At 41.5% G+C, this 20,621-nt stretch overlaps 1 protein-coding gene across 4 annotated transcripts in view; it reads left to right on the top strand.

The window, feature by feature from the left end:
* The window catches only part of LOC139588585 (endonuclease domain-containing 1 protein-like), a 164,433-nt gene that overhangs the window by 46,954 nt on the left and 96,858 nt on the right, over nucleotides 1-20,621 (top strand). For 3 of the 4 annotated variants that reach the window (XM_071424175.1, XM_071424174.1, XM_071424173.1), the window contains exon 3: nucleotides 13,127-13,209. The exons of the other annotated variant lie outside the window; for it this stretch is intronic. The gene's annotated coding sequence lies outside the window, so the exon portion shown is untranslated. The remainder of the gene's footprint in view (nucleotides 1-13,126; nucleotides 13,210-20,621) is intronic. 4 annotated transcript variants of the gene reach the window in all.

The raw sequence follows: 20,621 nt of genomic DNA, 5'->3' as shown, positions 1-20,621 counted from the left end.
GATGCAAACTAGTTCTCTCCTTCTCTCTCTTCTCTCTCTTCTCTCTCTTCTCTCTCTTCTCTCTCTTCTCTCTCTTCTCTCTCTTCTCTCTCTTCTCTCTCTTCTCTCTCTTCTCTCTCTCCTCTCTCTCCTCTCTCTCCTCCTTCTTTTTCTCCTTCTTTTTCTCCTTCTTTTTCTCCTTCTTTTTCTCCTTCTTTTTCTCCTTCTTTTTCTCCTTCTCTCTTCTCCTTCTCTCTTCTCCTTCTCTCTTCTCCTTCTCTCTTCTCCTTCTCTCTTCTCCTTCTCCTTCTTTCTTCTCCTTCTCCTTCTTGTTTTTTTTCCTTTCTTCTCTTTCTTTCCCGGGATAAAGAAGACCTGACAGGAGTGCATGGAAATTATCAACAACATTCCTCTCCAAGTATTCAGGAGCAATTGGGCTACTAGTATTTCAATAATTGATAATTAATGAGAATTTATAAATAACACTTTGAGTTCTTTTTACGTGCCTGCTGGGTTTTTTTTTGGAAGGGGGAGAGGAATGTCAGACAAATTTCTGGCGTTTCTGTGCTACCTTGGAGACTATAAAATGTTTCATTATTGGCATATGAGATTCTTATGTAACTTGGTAATTCTGGGAACAAGAATTTTCAGAAAAATGCTGAGCAGTTTGAATCTCCTCGTAAAATTAGAAGATTTAAAACCACTGTACTAAATACTTCTGTGATAAATTCCCCAGAAATACGAGTATTCCAAGCTCCTGGAATGCATTAATTTCTCTAGGATCGCGTCCTTAAGGAGTTAAAATTCCAAATCCCAAGGAGTGAGCGACACACAGGCAGTTATTACATAAACCCAGTGTGTTTGCTTGTGCAGAATATTCAATTGGGATGCAGTGGAAGGTGAGGAATTGCTGTCTTGTGGCATCAGGAGCAGAGCTGGTGCTGTTCAGGATGTGGTTTGTGTGTGCAGCCCCCAGCACAGGGCAGTGGGCAGGAGGTTGCCCTGATCTCTTAGTGCTGTCAAGAAGTTTTTTATTTGTTTTCTCCAAGTTCAAGGTCTGTAATTCTAGTGGGACGAGCTAGGAAAGGACTTGCCCTACTTTTTTTTTGTGTAAAACAGCCTGGCTTATCTTATCCACTCTCTTCAGAACTCTTGTTATATTCCATAGAGAGGGCTTGATTGAATTTTTTTTTTTTTCAGCGTAAAGTGAAAATAGTGGTTTGTTAGTGTTCACACCTGCTGTGTGAATTTCCTGATTCTTAAGTGGATTAGAAATTGCCCTATTCCATTACCTTCTTGGGGGCACAGATAGTCTGACACAGGAATCCACTGATTTGGGATGACTCAGAATTAAAAATGAGTCAGTTATGCCTTACTCGGTTTAATTTTATTTTTTTGACTTACAGAATTAAAAATAAACAGAAGTTCAAAATCTATATCCTTTATTTCTTGTGTCAGGAAATGATCTTCTTCACTAGATAATTTCCTTTTGTGTTCTTCATTTCTCAGGGCTCATTTGTGGTGTTGGCCAGTTTGTTCTTTGTTCCTCTCCCCTCACGGAATGCAAGGTGTTGGTAGAACAAGTACATCTGAAAGTCTTATCTGTTCCTGGATGACTGAACTGGGTGTGCTGTGCACTTTGGTGCCTCCAAGTACTGTCTAAACTTCAGTCAAAAATTCAGGTTCAGGAGTTCCAGAAGGGGTGGCAGTAAAATGTGTTTGGATGATAGAAGGGCTGGAAAGAGAGGGCTGTGTCATGCAAGCAGCAAGCATGTCTTCAGTCACTTCTGTTAAGTGCTTTTCTGGCTAAACCAGTGTCCTCTTGCATAAATTCTCATCATATTCTAATAATACACAATCAGAGTTACCATTTACTTTCCCCCAAATTAAGGTCACACATTCTCTTTTTTTTTCCTCTCGTTATTTTCTATGTTACTTTTTGAGGTAATGAGGTGCAAGAAAAATAGCAAATCAGGTATTTTTGCAGATAAGTTTACCAAGGAGGAAAATAATCTATAAAATGGTTCTTTCAAGGCAAGGGAGCACAGTTGATGTTGAGACAGCATAAAGCAGTAGGCATTACGTAGCAGTAACAATAAAATTAAACATGAAAATTAACTTCAATACTAACTTCAGGATTTTTATTTTTTAGTTAAAGGCAAGCAGTGTTAGGACAAGGGAATGGATTAAAGCTGAAGGAGAGTAGGTTTAGATTGGATATTAGGCAGAAATTCTTGGCTGTGAGGGTAGGAAGGCCCTGGTACAGGTTGCCCAGGGAAACTGTGTCTGCCTCACCCCTGGAATTTTTCAAGACCACGTTGGATGGGGCTTGAAGCAACCTGGGATAGTGGAAGGTATCCCTGCCCATGGCAGGGGGTTGAAATTGGATCCCTTACATCCCAAATTATTCTGTGATTCCAATGGAAGTTTTAGCTTCATGTCTCTGTATCAAGCCTGTGTGGTTCTCTGTGAAAGAAGATAAGAACTTTTCCTCAGAAGTGCATCTTGGAGTGCTCTTAGAAGCTCTGCCACCCCAAAACACCAATGAATGCTAAATATTTAGCACTGCTGTTGCTAAAAAGCAAGAAGTTACTTCCAGTCCAAGCTTGTTTCCCTTCCAGCTGTAATATCTTGCTGTGCCTTTCTCTCCAAGGATGGAAGAGCTGTTTGTTACTTGTCATATTCACAAAGTACCTATGAAAACAAGGTCAGGGACTCATCTCCCTAATGCAGGAGACGTTTGGCCTGGCGTCACAGAGTCTGTATCCCAGCCAGACCCACTGTTTTCCAAACTCTTCCCTGAACTCTTGCCAATCCCTTGGCGTGGGTATCAGAACTGGACATGAAGTTCTAGCCTAGAACTCAGCTTGATTTGTTGCACGAGCACAACAAATCTGATGTCATCAGCCAAGCAAATCCAAAATGTGGATTTGCCCTGCACTGGCTGTCCCTACCAGGGTGATTCAGCCCTTTCCTGGGAGAAAGTGTCCAGGTCATGAAGGAGTAGCCTGAACTCCTTCAAATCTGGCTGACAATGATTTGTTTGGATTAAAATCAGTTGTTGGGATTAAAATCAATTGTTGGGATTAAAATAAATTGTTAGGATTAAAGCCAGTTGTCAGGATTAAAATCATTTGTTCCCTCAACCGCTGTCTCACTGTGGAGTGTTTACTGTTTGCCAATTCTTCAGTTATCCACAAACTTTAATACTTAAAAAGTATTTTTATTATTAATACGTAGATTGTGGAAACCCAGGGCACTGGGAATATTTCTGTGTCTGCTCTGGGGTGCCCTGACCCCCAGGGCAGCACTGACTCTGACCCTCATTCATGGAGAAAGTTTCCCAGACTTCAAGGTAGACTGGAATCCTCAAAAGTGTGAAGTAGATTATAGAGAGCAGTGCAGGTGTATCACTTGGTGAGAAATTGAGGTTTTGGGATTTTTAGTCTGTTGTGGATAGAAGCAAGATGGAGGGCACAGGGTGTTGTCCTGGGTTTCTTCTTCATGCTTCTTCCTCCTCCTTCATGGGTTTGGGTGGCATTTTGTAATTGGGCAGAAAAGTCCCCATTGAAGCTCTTTGGGATCAGTTATTGGGTTAAAAGGGAAATAATCCAGGTGTCAGCTCTTAATTGGATAGTTTAGTCTTAAAAGCCCTTGTACCAAGAGATTGTTGGCCATTTTGTGCCTTCTAATGAAAAGCTGCTGTACTCACAGCAGTGAGACTGTTTTACTGATAAGAAATAATAAACACCTGTGTTGGAACACAACTTAATGTCTCAAATCCTTCAATCCAAACCCAGAAAAACCAATGACTGGTACCCCCACAGTAGATGGTTTACAAAATTTCCAGGGCCCAGTCCCAGGTCTGTTTCTCCTTCATGTCACCCATTGCTCTCATGGGGAAGCCACCATCCTTTGCAAGAAAAAACAGTTACCAGCTCTGGAAAAGATGAGAGGACTTGGGTATCCCAGGTGAATATTCTTACGGACAGAATGAGTCATTTTTGTGTGGACTTCTAACATGTGGGTGAGTGAATCATCAGGTGTTGAACAGATTAATTTTTTTTAAATAGGACATGCACAAGATAATGTTTTTTCACTGAGACAACTTGTAGCTGCCTAAAGCCAGTATTGCAGAGGCAGAAATACAGTGATGTTGTGTGCTTTGGAGCATGGTGCCTTAAGAGATGATCCATGAAACTTCAGCCCAGTGTTGGTTTTCATAGCTCTTGGTGTGCCTTAAGTGGCCTTTAAAGAATTGTAAAGAATAGAAGATTTTTGGTGGGGGGGAAATAATTAAAAGTTGACTGATAGTTGCGTAAGAAACTGAGCAAGAGTTTGTGATGTGCTTGTGTTACAAAGCAGCTGTAGGTGGGTTGTGCTTGTCTTTTCCCAGTGATAGGATGGGAGGAAATGGCCTCAAGTTGCACCAGGATTTTAGTAAAAATTTCTTCACCAAAAGGGTTGTCAGGCCCTGTCACAGGCTGCCCATGGCAGTGGTGGAGTCCCTGTGTGTCCCTTGCTGTCCCTGGAGGGATTTAAAAGATGTGGCACCTGGGGACATGGTTTAATGATGGCCATGGCAGTGCTGGGTAAATGGTTGGACTCTATGATCTTAGAGGGGTTTTCCAACCTAAGTAATTCTGTTTAAATTTGCACACCTCATGATGTTGATCCAGCATGTATCCAAGAGCATGTGGAAGAATAAAACCATGTCTTTGGTGAAGAGCTGTGCCCAAGGCCCATTTCAGTAGGAAAAGAAAAAAAAGAAAAAAAAAAGCTAAATTTCTTAGATTGTCTAAATGTTGGGGATTTTTTTTTTCAGTCCACAGCCAAGTTCCACTATCCAGAATTGTGCTTAGTGCGGGGTTTTAATGAGGTCTGAAAATGACAGAGCAAAACCATCTTCCTGTTAATGGCTGATTTAGGATAGGAAATGAAGTATGACATTTAGCCATGGGTTGGCAGGGTTGAGGGCTTCAGTGAAAACTCACCACAAGTTTACGTGAAAAGCTGGTGGTTCTTTCCTAGAACTTCATTTAAAGGTTAGTTTTGTACCAGCACTGTGAGCTCAGGCAGTTTTCCTCAGGTTTCATTGGAAAGCATTTCTTAGTAGGTGTCCTTTAGAGGGTTTTGAAGGGATAAAAATTATTTTCGAGAGCATTACATGGGCAAAACAATTTTCTGAGCAGCACCACTTTTTACATGAGTCAGGACTACAGGCTAGAAACGCATATTTTGGTCACCAAAGTAAATTTGAAGAGAGATTCATTCATTGCAAACAAGGATGCAGATGCTTTTAGAGCCTGACCAAATCCTTGTACGTAAAAGCATCTTCATGCTCCCAGACTTCTGAATATGGATTTCGTATAGAGTAGAAGGGTTGAACACCAGAAGTGCAATAATAATAAAAAAACACAACACCACCCCCACTCTTCACACCCCCCCCTTCCCAGCTGTCTAGCTCAGTGAATTTCACACCACGGTTGCAAGGCCAGAATGATTATGAATTAGGGTTAGCACAAAATCTAGCTATTTGAAAATTTTACAGCATTTTACTGTAATGTAAAGGCTAGAACTTCTCCAGAAATCAAATCTGAAAAAAGCACAAGGGCAGGGAGGTCTCACTTTGAAAACCCAATTCATTGTGACAGAAAATGAGATTTTTAACCTTGTCTTTCAATCAGAACAAATTGTGCCTTGTCCCCTTGCACTTTGCCATTTGAGTTCTCATCTGTTCTGCACTCCTTCAAGCCAAGATCCACATCCCCATTTGAAGCACATTAAAAATCTTGGGTATAATCAACATTTTTTGACTACTGGTTAATTTTTGATCTTTTTTTCTGAGTGTCCTTGGGCAAGGCTCAAGGCTGTCATGACCAAATTCACAGAAGGTGCAGGCTATGGTGAGGTTTTTTTGAAAGCATTACACTGTGAAGAGACTCTCTGAGGGAGTATCTTTGTTGTGGTAGAAGTCATACTGCAGGTTTTCACTGTGATTGCAGCTTCAGCATAGCTCACTCTAATTTAGTTAGCCCAAGGCTATAACATACTGCTTTTCAGGATTCTAGAATGGCCATTAATGGGAATTTGCTGAGAGTGGGTGTGTATGCCTGAAGGGAAAGCGTGCATAAAAAATTAAAGCCTCCTGCTTATGATGTAGTTGGTATGTGCTGCTGTCCTTGATCTAACTTAACTGGGTACTGCAGGTGAGAGCAGCACAGCAGTTCTCTAAATAAGTCACTTCAGCCTTGAAGTCTGCATTTGATAAGATTTTGTTGGCCTCAGTAGTGTGCAGCTGGTTCTTACAAATGAGTTTTCATCTGTGTGCTCCGTGATTTACATCCCTGCATACAGAGAAGTGTCTTTATGGATGGCAGAGCATACATGACTTTCAACTATCCTGTGGTTTTCAAATATCCTTGCATACAGGTTATATTTCATTCTGTCTTACAGTAATTGGTGATTAAGATAAAAGTCCAGTGCCCAGTGCATGACCCCTTCTTGCTCTGGCCAGTGTCACCTTTCCTTAAATTGGCTTTTTTCTTTACATATGAAAAGAAGGCAGGTTTAGATGGAATATTAGGAAGAAATTCTTCCCTGTGAGGGTGCTGAGGCCCTGGCACAGGTTTCCCAAAGAAACTGCAGCTGCTCCATCCCTGGAAGTGTCCAAGGCCAGGTTGAACAGGGCTTGGAGCAACCTGGGATAGTGGAATGTGTCCTTGCCTATGGCAGGGAGTCTGAACTAGATAGTGTTGAAAGTCCTTTCCAACCCAAGCCATTCTGTGACTCTGTAATATTTAATAATACTTCTTTTTTCCAGACTGTTGCTATTCATGGCAATATCAAGAGGTAAAAATTCTTTTATTGCTGCGGAGGAGTATTTATAGACATAAGCTCCATCCCAGCTCCCTGCTTGCTGCCATGTTTTAAAGGAGGTGTGAGAGCTGTGAATGCATCCTTCAGCGTTTCAGGAAAGCATTGATGCTTCAGTGTGCTGAGCCAGAACACCTCATTTGTTAGGATTTAGTAACATCTCCTAGAGAGAAGTCAGAGTTCCCCAAGAAATCCCAGACAGAAAGGAAAACCAGTGTACATGCAGGAGAAATGGGGTGGTTGCCACTGTAGGTTTAACAGTCTGCCTTAACTCTCCTGAGACAAAGGGAGGTGGCTTGGTGGCTCTTCTTCTTCCCACTCTTTTAGCACAGGCTATTCCTGTGGGATTGTAGGACAGGAAAACTGCTGTGTTCCACAAGGCACTTCCACACAGGGCTCTCTTATCCCTCTCTAATTATGCTCAGTGGGGCAGCTACTGCTGTTAAGGACATGCTGAACTCATGGAAAAAAAATTGCTAGAATTTAGCTTTTAATTTATTTGTCCTCCCATTTGGAGAGAACACTTAATGTGATTTCGTGTAATAAAGCAGCCACAGAGGTGATTTTTCTAAATTTAAGGTTTCCTTTGAATTTATTCTTATCTCAAATAGATTGGATTACTATAGGCTGTGTCAGCGTGAGTCACTTGTAAGTGCCTGTTAATCCAATAAATCTGAGTGGTTTCTTATGGAAATACTATTTTCTGATTTCTATTTATATGATGGTCCCTGGTCTTGTTGAATCCACACTGACTTCACTGGAAATATCTCTTTGGAAAAAAATGGTACAATTCCCCATGCTAATGGAAATTGCAGTGAAGCAGTAAAATGAAAAATAGCCTCAAGTAATTAATAAATGGTTTAGAAGTTCTTTGCATCACCTTGATTAGGTATTTTGTAGCAGTACTGCCTGAGACTAAAAAGAATCATCAGAGGGTGTTGTTTTGTTGTGTTTGCTTTATAGGTTTTCCTTCCCAGTTAATAATGCTGTTCAACTTTCCATACTCTATTTTTACATTACCCTGCAAGATTTTTCATTCACTTGTTGCCACTGCCCTACTCAGGGGTATTGGTGTTTGCATCACTTTGGGCATTAATTTCCCACCCATAACATAGTCAACTACTGAAAACTAAATACTTAAGTAGAGAAAAGTAGCTGTTTTAAAATAACTTCAGCCTTTTTCTGTTTTACTTGTGCAGCAACTGGTATTCAGTGGCAGCAGAAGGCAAAAGCTTTGCTATGGTTTGGAATTTTTGCCTGGAATAAGAAGGAAAAACTCAGTATAAGATAGGTTTTTCCAGCCTGAGACCAGGTCTAAACACTCCTAAAAGCTGGCTGGTAAAACCTGGTCCTCATTTGAGCTAGAAAGTGCAGAACATCACGATTTATACTATGCACTGGGAATTTCTAGTGCTGAGGTGGGGGGAAAAAATGCATTTACTGGAAATAGTTTGACAAAATTCAGTGTTTGTAACGCGTGTAACAGCGCTGCTACTGTAAGGCATCACAATTTTCATAATCTTAAATTTGCTCGTATGCACCAAGTTTCCAAATACCTTCCTCCTCTCTCTGTCTCTGCTGTTCAGTACGAGGGATGGGATGCTGAAAATCACTGGATCTTTGACGTGTTAAGAGAGGCTTCTGTGGATGTTCACTGCCTGCTTGGTGACACATGGAATGTTTATTGAGCCTGTGCAGTAAAATGCTGCTGAGGCAGCTGGGGCTGTAGTGGAGGAGATGAGAAATTTTAATCCCTAACTTGTGGCATTTTGCAGAGGCAGCTCAAGACTGTGAGGTTGAGATTTTGGATCTCTTAGTGGTAGTTGTTAATTGGTAGTGACTCCAGATCCTGGTTAATTGGGATTTCAGCTAATTTTGCCAGCTGAACATGTGACCTGGTCTAGGGGAAGGTCCTGGTCTAGTGCAAAGTGTCCTCCCCATGGCAGGGGTAAGAAATAGAGGATCTTGGAGGTCCCTTCCAACCCAATCCATTTATGATTCTGTGATCTCTCCAGAAGATGCTTAAAAAAAATACAGATGTTTGAAGGTTTACAATGTCTAGAATAAAATCCCAGGAGAAAAGGGAAAACAAAGCTGTGAGTCACATTGATATATTAAAGAGAAGTCATTGGAAAAGCAGATACAGGGATACAGTTTAAAATCAGTGTAAAAGCATATTAGAAGCACAGAATGGTTTGGTTGGAAAAGACCTTAAAGACCATCTTGATCCACCCCCTTCCAGGGGCAGGAACACCTTCCACTATCCCAGGTTGCTCCAAGCCCCATCCAACCTGGCCATGGACACTTCTGGGGCTGGGGCAGCCACAGCTTCTCTGGGTAACAATTAGATAAGGTTTATATGAAATTCTAAGGTACAGAAAGATGGATAACCAGCATTGCTAAGGAACATGAAAAAACCCTTGTGAATACATTGGAAATTGGAACAAGTCGAGGGAAATCTCAGGTCTCCTTAGCAGAGTAAAGATAATAAATCAGAGATACCACACTGAATAAAACTGCTGAGTGTAACTATGTTTAATCATGGATCTTCTGAAGGAACCAAAATCCCTTTGGACTTGCTGTGGGAATAATTTTGGTAATTAACAGGTTTCTTTTGAAAACAGTGAGTTGCGATTTTTCCCATCTGAGACCAGTGCAGACTCTGACATTTTACTGGAGAAACAGGTGTGGGCACTGTGTGTGGGCAGGTTGACTGAGAGGCTTGGATGCCAAATTTTTTAAAACACTGGTAGTTTAGGAATAAGGAATTTACAAGTGTTTAAGTAAGTATATTGGTTGCTGTGGATTGGACAATTTAGGTAAGGCCAAATTGATGCATCTGACCCAAACAGGCTGCGTAGCAAAAAGAGCAATGTATGGAGAGATGCAAAGAGTAAAGTTGTGGTCTGAAACAAACCTGCTGTTTCCTAGATAAATCTGGTTTCTAAACCCAGTTTTTATTTCATACAGAGGTTAAAATTAAGTTTTCTCATCTAATAAAAGCACAGACGTGTTTCAAAAAAGGATTCTAAACCAAGAAAGGAAGGGCACAAATGCTTCCAGTACTGGGACAAGGAAGCGTTTTTGAATTTGTGGCCAGCAATGTGGCAGAAATTGCCATGACCTGGGTTTGAAAGTACTGTTCCCTTCTAAACACAGACAGTAACCATAAAACCTAAAGAAGATAATTTTTTGTGGTTTATGACCTTGTTGCACTCCCACAGGGTGGGAGAGGAAGGACTTTCACCCCAGGTACTTGGGCATGTGAATAAGGAAGGCTGAGTTCACCCTGTAGGTTTGCTGGTTTATATGGAATTACAGAGTTCTTTGGGTTTGAAAAGACCTTTAAGGTCACTTAAATCCAACCACCAGCTTACCAGCACCACCATGTTCACCACCACATGATGTCCTTAATTGCTAAATTGCTGTATCTTTTTTTTTTTTTAACACTTACAGGATAGTGCCTCCACCACTGCCTTGGGCAGCCTGTTCCAGTGCCTGACCACTCTTCCCATGAACAAATTCTTTCTAATATCTAATGTTAACCTCCCCTGGCACCACTTGAGGTCATTTCCTAAAATGAAAGGTTCAGTTAATAGGACATTTTAACAACAACAGCAACAACAAAATTACAGAGTCCGTTCCACAGCCTTTGTGCAAACCTGGTGTTCCCTACGTGTTGCATACTCAAATGGAATGATGTATTTCCTTTTAAGAGCAGGAGATCCAATCCCTGTGCCATTTGGTGGGTTAGGTTTGGTGCTGGCTGCTTAGCAAACTTTGAGAGCACTGCAGAGAGGGAAGTAGGGGGAAGAAAAAAAACAAACCAAAAAGTAGTAGCAGAGAAGATGTTTTGGCAGTTAAGTAGTTCTCTTGTAGAAGAGTTGTTTCCAGGACAACAAGGTTGATGGAGTTACAAAGTGAGTGTGTGTTTTCTTTCCTCTTCAACTGGTTAATCAGTGAGGTAGGAAAACTTGCTTTGTAGGTGAGTTGGGTTACATGAGTTATATTTAGTCTGCACTTGATTGTCCATGTGGCTCTTTTCAGCTATTTAGGAGATAACTGACATGCATGGAGTCACATTTGCTTTGGGTTTTTTTTTAAGGTCATACGGTATTTTTTAAAATGATAATCTAGACTATTAACAGCTCTTTTTGGTATTTTTTATGTGTTTGTTTCTCAGAAAAATAAAACAGCTTTGTTGCTTCAAGTTTCAAGCTCATCTCACTGGTGGGATGTGAGTTTCTTTCACTGTTTGCACAGAATTTTTCCTCTGTTGGTATAATACATATTTTTTTGTATATACTAATGATATACTGTCATGCAAATGAATTTGGAATAAATTAAAGTATTAATTTTCTCCCAGAGTATATTCAGCTGTAGGATTCCATTGTGAGATCTATTTTCAACTGGAGTTTGGAACTTGGAATAAGCCAGCACTGAATTAAATGTAGTTGCCAATTTTAAAGGGGCACAGCTCGCATAAAATCACACCCATCTCCAAAATATGTTGATCTATTTAAAATCTGGAGGAGTATGATGAAATCTGTACTTGTGTGGTTTTCCTTTGTATATTTGATTGTACTCTGAGTTTTGTTTTTTTTTATTTTTTTTTTCCTGCACAACAACGTTTTAAGAAAGAAATGCCTTTTTTTTTTTCTTAAAGCCACAAATATTGGCTGTGCATTTTAGAGGCAGAAATAACAAAAATAGTGTCCAGGTCATTAGTGAAAAACACACTTCATAAAGCTCTATTGTTCTGCTAAATTAAATAGCTTCAAGTTTGACTGTACCCCTTATAAATGAGTTGATGATTTCATACCCCCTAATGATACATGTATTTATTTCATATTGAGATTTTAGAATTTAGGATTAAGAAAACACTTATTGTGCATAGTTTTCTGATGAATCAATGAGATGCTCAGCTTCTTTCTACATGTGTTGAGGTTCTTCTGAGGCTGAAGGTTGGATGCCACATGCTAAGGCCTGGTGGTCACTTGAGAAAAATTAAGTTTTATGCTCGAAATCCATGATCCTTTGTGGTTTTGGGAGAATGGCATGGCATAAAAGAGGCCATGCTCAGGTGATCCTGGTGATCACTGAATTATTTCTGTATCTTGGGGCTTTCTAACTTTTTGGAAAAGGAAGGGAAGCAGTTTGACAAATCCACGCTGGCATTTACTTGTTGCTTTGTTATCCCTTCCTGGCAGCAAACTGTAGCCAGAGTCAGGATTCTTTCTGACTGGTGTCCTCCTTTTTCCCTCTTTCCATCTCTTTTTTTTTTTTTTTGGCAAATACTTTTTTTTTTTTTTTTTTTTTTCCCTTGCAAATTACCATTTTCAGCAGAACAAGAACTGCACTGACCTTGAGCGATGAGATGTTCTGGGCTTCATTTTCCACTCTGTCCCCAGTTATTTAGTTATTCCATTATCTGGAGCAATCCAGTTCTTCTTCATGGAGGTTTGAGTAGTTCTTCCAGGTCTCCACTTGGCCTAGTAAGGGAATGAGGAATTCTTTTTTGCTCCTTCTGCTGGAAGTTTGCTAATTATGTGGTTAAATAGAGAATGTAGCATCAGAGCATTCTTTTTCAGGACAATACTCTCATAGCTCTACTTAGATTTTTCTGTTTGTTTTTCTGGTTGCTTGCTCTTCTTTTGCTTCAATTCCCAGTAAGGTATGGATATAGTTTTTCTATTTCTGTAGATTTCTATAGATTTTCTATAGATTTGAGTCCAAAGCACAAAGCAGGACATAAAGAACAACCCTTCCAATATTCAACTCCCACTGAAGTGTCTTAGGGTGCCTGGAACACAGGGGTACCAGGTATGACCCCAAACCAAGAGGAAATCATCACCTCTCTGAATTAGGTGCTGGAGGCCAGCAAAGAACACTCACAGATATGAGAGAACACCACAAAGATATCTTTGAGCAATAAAATCCTTTAAAAAAAAATGTTTATTCACTTTATCTGTGGCTACAAGGAATTTCTTTGGTCAACTCTGCAGTAGGTTTTGGAATTTATTTCTAGTTTGTCAGTGTTATGCTCAAACCACCAAGCAGTCTCCAAGGTTCATCTTGATAGAGCAGTTTCAGGAATACTCTGGCAATCAAAATCAGAGAAACAGTCAAGAAGGATGGAAATATTTTCCAGTGTTGACTAAAAGCAAGCAGTAAGCTTGAAGCATTACTTAACAATGTAATGAGAAACGTCAGTTCAAGCAAATACTTCTATTTTTTTTAAACAGAATTTGTTTTCTTTGTTGTGTTGCAGAAAAAGAAACAGTGGCTGAGTTGCACAAGTGAACCAGGACGACGCAAAATTAAGTCAAAGAGGAATGCTCATTTTCCTATTTTGTAAGTCTGTTGGTCAACTTTACTATAAGGCATCCATTTAATTATAAAGGCCATTAGTTTTCCTCATTTCTTGGTTTGTGAGTGCAGTTTGTAGAACTGTCTGGGTTCCCTGTTTTTGAGCTCCATGTGAGGGGCACAAGGTGGATCTTTTCTCTGCCTTTGCCATCACTGTGTCAAGGCACAAAGGAGGTCAAGGCTGGGTTGTGTCTTAATTATTGTTGTAGCTGTGCTGATCCAAGGATATGGAGAGGAGAGGTTTGAAGGCAAGAAGGGCTGGAAAGGGATTTTGGCCTCCAAAAGTTGTATTTGGCCTCCAAAAGTTGTATAGTAGTATTGTCTGTAATATCAGCTGGTGTAAGAAGAGTTTGGACCTTACTTTGAAGCTGCTGTATTTTGGCTGAGTATTTTGGAATACATTTAAAATGTTCACTTGGGTACTGTAAGAGTTCATGGTTTGATGGGGCTTGGAGCAGCCTGGTCTAGTGGAAGGTTTAGCACAAGAGTTTTTCCATTTTGGTCAAAAGAGCAGCGTGTTCTTCAGTGGTATTTTGCATAGCAAGCCTTGCAGACCATCTTTGTGATTCACTTGCAGTATTCAATGGCACATTTTAGAGAGAGCTGCCTCCAACTGTCTTGAACAGAGCGTGTTCTGTGTGGTAACAACATCTACCCTGCAGTTGTAATAACAAAACCCAAGGTGCTTTTACTGAATCTGGTTTCACACCAGCTAACAAGTGGACTCATTATAAGATGATGTGAGGTTTTCTATGTATTGACTCAATTCTAAAATACCTATAACTCTGCAAAATGCGTCTCAGCTTGTTTACTAAGCGAGAAGTGTATTTTTAATGCATAGGTTTTGAAATTATTGGTGACTCCAGTTTTTCCGACAGCCTTTGTGGGGTGTTTTAGTTAAAATTGTTTTGTACTTTTGTGGATGCCATTTGATTTTATACCTATATCTTTATTTTTTATTTTTTTCTGTCAGAAAAGTTTTTAAGTAATTCTGCAGAGTTGCTTTTTATAGACACTCAATATTTAAAAAAAAAGAAAAAAAAAGTGGTAGAACATGTGTCAGGCATCTGCAATTCCTTCAGCATCATGTTTTCCACAATGATTTAATAGCTATTGAGTCTCCTCAAATATCTTTGTTTCCAAGACCTATTTTATGGTAATAAATCATCTTGGCTGTTAAATTCTTGAAATGATTCAGTAGGACAATCGTTTCCTTAGCACATTCCCTGAGAGATCATAGATAGAAATGGAAAAGTCTTTAACCAGGTCAGCTTTTTCCCTGCAATACATGTGGTCAGTGCTGGAAGTGATAATGAAGTTGCCAGCATTTGTTCTGGTGAACTGCAGTTGTCCAGTGTTCCCTGTTCATTTCTTGCTAATTTACAGTGAGTTTTCTGATAGAGGTACTAAATTGCATTGAGAAATGCTGAGCCAGATACAGAATAAGAGACTTGTCACGGTGTGGTGGAACTTTTAATTTTAAAAAAGATCTGTCTCAAAATTCATATAAAAATACCAGTGAAATCACCCAAGACTTCCTTAATTTCCTCTTCCATTTGCACCTGAGGGTGGTGCAGTCCTTGGGGTAGAGATTGATTTAATAAATTGTCAGATATGTGAGCATGGTTAAGTCATGGTACCTGGTCTGTCAGTCTCTGTGGGGTAGTCATGCATTATGTAACCCCTTGTGGCTTTCTGACACCTTGAAAAAAAGACTCTTTAAATTGGTTATTGCTTACTGGGGGCAGGCAAGGAGGTAATTCAGCCAAGAGTAGGTGAGGAGTTTTCTGTATTAAGTAGCTCATCTGGAACATCACGTCTGTAAAGAAAAAGGATGTGTGGTTTTGGTCAAAACTCTGGGCATCTGGAGTTCAGGGAGAGAACCAGCAGGTTAGAGAGGGATTCAAGGAGAGATGGTATCCCTTGACCTAAAGTGTGTATCTCTGAATTACTGCTGGTTTCTTTCTGTGATGTTTTTGAAGTTGAACATCAGATATGGTTGCAACCTCTGTGGTATCCCAGAGAAGCTGTGTGTGCTCCATTCCTGGAAATGTCCAAGGCCAGGTTGGATGGGGCTTGGAGAAACCTGGAATAGTGGAAGGTGTCCCTGCCCATGGGAGGGGGTTGGAACAAGATGATCTTTAAAGTCCTTTCAAATCAAAGCCTTTTTTATGATACTTGAATCATCCTTTCGGTTGCGTGCTGAGGACAGCAATAAGTTTTGGTCTTATTCACGTAAACATTTCCTTAAAATAATCAGGCTTTGTGATCTGGGGTTCTTGGTTCTCTTTCCTGCCTCAGAAAAGGAAGCAAAGCAGCTTCCCCAAGGTTTAGAGCAGATTAATGTATAAAATTAGATTAAATCTCTTACATTTGTTTCGGAAACGGAAGCCTTGTATTCCTACAGGCCTCACCTGCCAAACAGAGATAATTCCATTTTAACTGTGCATTTTCATCAGGTGCTTTTACTGCCAGGCATAAACCTTCATTTTTTCAATGATGTCCTTTAAAATGATCCAAAATAACTTTTGCTACAGTCACAATAGAGAACAACCTTTGCTTTTAAAAGATGGGCTCCAAAATTCCATTTGCCCTGTAGGCTCTTGGCAAGAGTACACTGTGTCATGGCATTGTATTGATTCCAGTTGATGTCTCACAGAAAATAAACACTTGTACCATGCACACAGACCTATTTAGGGTTGGTAGAAGTATTTTCTGTCATAGTGCTGTTTGAATTTTTGGTTGGTTGTGCGAGGCTGGTCTTAAAAGGGACCAGATGATCAGAAGCTCTTTACTGGTTGAGGAAGCATTCTGCTAACTAATGAACCTTCCACAGAGTGGCTTTGTCATTTGTGTTTGTCACTTGTACTTGTGAAGTGAGGGCACCAGGGCTGCTTCAGGTCTCAGGCACAACAATAAATATTAATATTTTATCTCTTCATCAGTAAAAGCCCAATATCTGACCTCAGGATGAGCTCACTCCTGCCTCATCTCTGAGCAAGTAGGTATCTTAGAGCATATTCTCTTTTACTCTGAATGAGAAGGAGGGTTTGAAAAGAAAATCACAGACAGCCAGGGTTTGTAAAAAAGCCATTTTCCTCTTCAGGTGTCCCTTTTCTTTTGAGAAGGTCCATGGGTGTGGATGGCATGAAAGGAGACAAACCCTGAAGGGGTCAGTGAGGGGAGTAGCCATTCACTCAGGCAGTGGGTATTCAAAGAGAAACTCTCCATTTGACAGTGCTGTCTTCTAGATGACTTAGAAACATAAAAACACCAGTTGGATTTAAAAGAGAGCTTTTAATTTCTGTCAGACGTGAAAGTACCTTGTAAGTTTAATGTGTGCTTTGCAAAAAAAGAGGAGCTTGCTAAGATGAGTTCTTAGATTTCCTTTTTGTGCCTTGTCTCTTGGGGGGTGAGGTGGCTCCACAGAGAAAACTCTGGCACCAGCATGGACACTGAGAACCTTTCATGTGTCTTTTGTAGGAGCAGTCCTTGTGCCACATGAGCTTGTGTGCTGGTGTGATCTGTGTTACTCACTGCTCTTCATGGGGCTAAAGGATGGTTTGTCAGTGTTTTGGATAATTGCCTAATCTCTGCCTGCAGTGAGGTTTATCTGCATCTGAACAGATAATACATAAAATGCATTATACATGATATTAGTGCAGGAAATAGAAGCATCATAAATATATATATTTAGTAGCATCTTAGCAATTTCAATTTTCATAGTTTCCAAGCAATGTTTTTTCTCTTCATAGGATGGAGTGCTGCTTCAAATCTGTATTTAGTGTGCCCATATGAAAAGAAATTTGGCTTTAGATAAAAATTTAGGACTTCCTTCTTTTTTCCTGATTTCTTGGCTCTGAAATACTAATTCCTTTTATATTCTGTGTGTACAGATGAGGAGATAATGGCTGAGATACCACATCAGTTAAAAGGAAAGTCTAAGCAGTCCAGAATTAACACTTAAATCTATGTGGAAAACCTTGCTGGAGTGCAAAATGGATTTAGGTTTTTAAAATGAAAGAATGGTAGGACACAGAGATGGAGCCTGGAGATCTCTGTGTTGTTTTTGCTTCTCATCTGTTGCATAAGCTTGGACAAGCTGCTTTGCATTTTCCTGCTTCATTTCTCCTGTCAGAGATCTGTGTGTTTCACTTGCTGTTGGTAAAGCACTTCAAAATCTTGAATTAGTATTATCATGGACTTCTCTGAGCTTACTTAAAATCCATTTCCTCCTCACTTACACTTTCCTAAGGACAAGAACAAATAGAAATTTCTTTTTTTCCCAAATTCTATGGATCGGCTGATATTCTGCAGCTGCTCAAGGTCAGATTTAACTGCTCTTTTCTGCTGTCTGAGCATCCCCTGAGCAGCTCCAAATCCAGAGTCCTGTTGGGTACATTGTGTCTCCAATTCTCTTAGGGCCATGGTCTGTCAAGAGGTGTTTCCTTCTTCATTGTATTCAGCAGCTGAGAGTTTTCTAAACCTCCTGGTGTAACAGACCTTCACAGGCTGATCTTGCACAGAAATCAGCCAGAGCCTGGAGCACTGTGTGTGGGTGGCTGACCTGGGTGATGCTGCAAACTCAATTTGTACCCCTCAAAAGCACTGACAGGGTATCAATGATCTCTGCAGCATCCTCAGGTGTGTGGCACAGCACCTGTGCACCTCCTCACCTCCTGGTCCTCAGGAGTGCAGGACATGGTCTGTCAAGAGGTGTTTCCTTCTTCATTGTATTCAGCAGCTTAGAATTTCCAGACCTCCTGGTGTAACAGACCTTCACAGGCTGATCTTGCACAGAAATCAGCCAGAGCCTGGAGCACTGTGTGTGGGTGGCTGACCTGGGTGATGCTGCAAACTCAATTTGTAGCCCCCAAAAGCACTGACAGGGTATCAATGATCTCTGCAGCATCCTCAGGTGTGTGGCACAGCACCTGTGCACCTCCTCACCTCCTGGTCCCCAGAAGTGCAGGGCTGATGTTCCTTTGCCAAACTGGGGCACAGTGAGTGTGAACCTCAGTGCAGGGAGACGTTCCTCTCCTCAGGTGCTGCTGCTGCAAATATGTGGAGTGAATTCAAGCAGGAATTAGAGGGTGTGGATGCAGTGGTTAACCAGGAAAGTGCATTGATCCTGCTCAGCCAAGTGTTGCAGAAATTTAGCTTGCAGAGTGTTAAATCACTGCTGTTAGAAGAAGCCCCTCTCCAGTGAAACATCCCTGCTCAGAAGCAGCTGCCACACTGCTGGGCAGCTCTGCCTGCTCCATTTAAAACATTACCAGCATCCTGGCAAGGATCCCAGGGACAGAGCTGAGGAAGTGGATGGTGTAAAAGCAGAACTGTTTGGGCTTTTTGTTCTGCCTCCATCCCTCAGCTTTGCTGGGACTGTGCTGTGACAGAGCATCTGCATCCCACGTCTGGAGACACGGAGAGTGAGCTCCTGAAGGGTGGCTGCTCATCCCTGGGCTTCCGTTCAGGGGTGTTAAAAGCCCTGCAGGCTGTACACAAGCGAGCTGTAATTTATTTTAATTAAATACAATAGCTGCATGCACGCTGCAGAAGGGATAAGACAGGGATTCCCCACCTCTGATTTATCGTCTTGCTGTTTGGATTTCTTTGCCATTGTCTTCCCACTCACAGATTTACGCAGGGATGTCTCATCCTCTCCCTCCTGTGCTGTTAGCAATGGCATCTGTCTTTCAAAATACAATTTTTCTTAAATTTTTCTGTTGTTGAGAAGCCATTCTTGCTGTGTATAGCAGAGCTGTCCCTGCCTTCCTGACACACACCTGTGCAACGTTTATTTTAGTCAGAGAGCTACAGGAAGCAAAGTCCCCATCCTTTGGAAGCCTTCTCATAGCTGATTTTTATTTTTTGAATTAAGGAGCTGGGAGTACCCACCCTGGGGCTGGCAGGCAGCCTGGCAGGAAGCTGGACAGACTGGCCTACTGGCCAATCTTGTTGCCTTTTATAGAGCTTTTTGGTTAAATCAGCACATTTCCACGCAATTGATGCTTTGCAGTGCAGAATTGTTGTATTTGGGAGAGTTTTGGCTGGCTCTGGTTTTAGTCTGCAGATTGTGACTTTGGGAGATGGTTCACTAATTTTAATAATTACTAGAGATGATTTTGTGAGGAGAGAGGAGGTGTTTCTATGGAAGAAAATAATTTTGGAATAATGCTCCTCAGCTGGTGTGAGGGATTGCACTGTTGGGGTAGGTGAGTTGGCTGGCAGCAACCTCACAGTCCCCATCCACAACTCTTGAACAACTCTTTCTGATCAAATTGCTGCCAGTGTTTTTTTTTTTTTTTTGAATGGCTTACCTGGGGGAAATGAAAACCATGCAGGACCTGGATATCTCCCACCTCTTTTGGTAGGGCAGGGCAGAGCAAGAGCAGTCAGTGGGGCAGCAAAGCCTGGAGGATCATGAGAAGCCTTTGGGTCTGGAGGGCAGCTCCATCCACACAGCCGTGCCTGCTGCTCCATCAGGAATTGTGGAAGGAGTTGAGGAATGTTTGAAGGAGCTGGGGCTGTTTATCCTGGAGAAGAGGAGGCTTAAAGGTGCCCTTATTGCTCTCTACACCTTCCTGAAGGGAGGCTGCAGACAGGTGGGGTCCCTGACAGAACCAGAGGACACAGTCTCCAGCTACAGCAGGGAAGGGACAGGTTGGATATGAGGAGAAATTTTTTCACCAAAAGAATAACAAAGCACTGGAATGCTCTTCCCAGGGAGGTGGCAGAATCACCATCTCTGGATGTGTTTAAAAAAACACTGGACATGGCACTTGGTGCTATAGTCTGGTTGAGGTGTTAGGGCATGGGTTGGACTCAATGATCTTAGAGGTATCTTCCAGTCTCATTATTCTGTGATTCTATGGGACTCTGGCCTTCAGGTCATGGAATTGCTGGGAGGAAGCCAATTTGCGTTCCAAGGCTGCAGGTTGAATGATGTTGTCATTTTCTGGACTTCCTCAGCATCTCATGTAAAACCCCTCAAACCCACTGGCACAGCAGAACCATCAGTGCAGCACTTGAGACAGATCAGGCTGATCTTGAGCGCATTTTCTCTCTTAGATCTCTTCAATAAATGAATCCGCCTCCTTGGAAGGCTCTCTGGATTATGCAGCATTTTGAGGCTCTGAGTTTGCAGTGAATCACTGCAGTCCCGTCCCGCAGCCCCAGGAGCTGACGAGTGCCGGTTAGCCGCACCCGGAGTGGCCGGTGGAGACCGCGGATTCCGCCACTGCCAGGTTCTCCGCAAGAACCCTGGGTAGCGGTTCCGTCTGCGGCCTGGGTGGCGCAGGCCAGAGCGGGACTACGAAGCACTGAGGCGAAGGAAGGAGAGAGAAGACACTGGTATGGCTGCCAAGGCGCTTTATTGTCCCCGTCAGGACCAGTGA

The sequence above is a fragment of the Agelaius tricolor genome, unplaced genomic scaffold, assembly GCF_023055355.1.
Source record: "Agelaius tricolor isolate 1412-34295 unplaced genomic scaffold, bAgeTri1.0.p SCAF_3, whole genome shotgun sequence".
Taxonomy (NCBI): Eukaryota; Metazoa; Chordata; class Aves; order Passeriformes; family Icteridae; genus Agelaius; species Agelaius tricolor.
Note: the sequence above shows the minus strand (reverse complement) of the source record. Positions and strands in the feature narration are given on the sequence as shown.